The sequence below is a fragment of the Arachis ipaensis genome, chromosome B08 (genome assembly GCF_000816755.2).
Source record: "Arachis ipaensis cultivar K30076 chromosome B08, Araip1.1, whole genome shotgun sequence".
Classification (NCBI taxonomy): Eukaryota; Viridiplantae; Streptophyta; class Magnoliopsida; order Fabales; family Fabaceae; genus Arachis; species Arachis ipaensis.
Genome location: NC_029792.2, coordinates 24,857,869 through 24,858,954, shown reverse-complemented (window position 1 = coordinate 24,858,954; position 1,086 = coordinate 24,857,869).

Below are 1,086 nucleotides of genomic sequence, written 5' to 3'. Positions count from 1 at the left end.
AGAAAGCAGCAACTGTATTCTCTTCATTTTTCACCTCCACATGCATCTCTATCTCCATCTCTATTTCTTTCTCCATTTTCTATTTTGACTTGTTTTTTATTTTTTTTTTGTGCTTCGTATTTTTCGTATTTTGTATATACAATCTTTTTTTTCTTTCATATACTTTTATTTGTATTTTTTTATTGACCACAAATACCATTTTTAACTTCTGATTTATTAAATTTTTTCATTTCTTTAACTTTATCTAAAACCAGATTATTTTTATTAGAATCATCAGAATCACCTTCCTTTGACCGAGCTCTATTTCTAAAGTTGTGTTTGTCATTAATTTTTTTTTTTATCTCTTACTATTTGTTCTTCCACATCAAACAAAAAATCCAAAACTATTTCAAAAAATTTAATCAAGTGTATAAAAAAATTCCTCAAAACAATAAGAACAAATAAAATCACATCAAACTAAGTCATTAATCTTTTATATAGATTGCAATTTCGTAGATTTATTTTTAATGACAGTTTCACAAGCAAAAAACACAACGCAGAGGTAGAGTTCATGGTGGTCTTCTACCCTATTTAGGTTTAATTACTCTATTGGTCCCTATAGTTTTACTAAATTTTTAATTAATAAGTTTCTATACCTTTTTTTCTTTTAATTGGGTCCCTACACTATTTTAATTTTATAATTAAATTCTTCTTAGTGTAAAAAATATTAGAATTAACTGAATATTTCTTCGCAAATTGAAGGTATTTATAATTAAAAACTTAATTAAATTTTTGACCGCATGTATTTTAGAAAAAATATTATGTTAATTTTAACATTTTTAACATGAAAATAACGTAATTACAAAATTAAAAGTAATATAGAGACCAATTAAAAAAAATAAAAGAACCTAACTAAAAATTTAGTGAAACTATAATGACCAACAAAATAATTAAATCTAAACCTTATTATTATCGATGTTGTTGATGTTGAAAATACACTTTTCTCCCTGTTCGGACCTTCGGCATAGACATTAGCTCTGTTTGATTAATTATTGTATAAAATAAAAATTAATTTATTTTTAAATTAAAATAAAAACGATATTATAT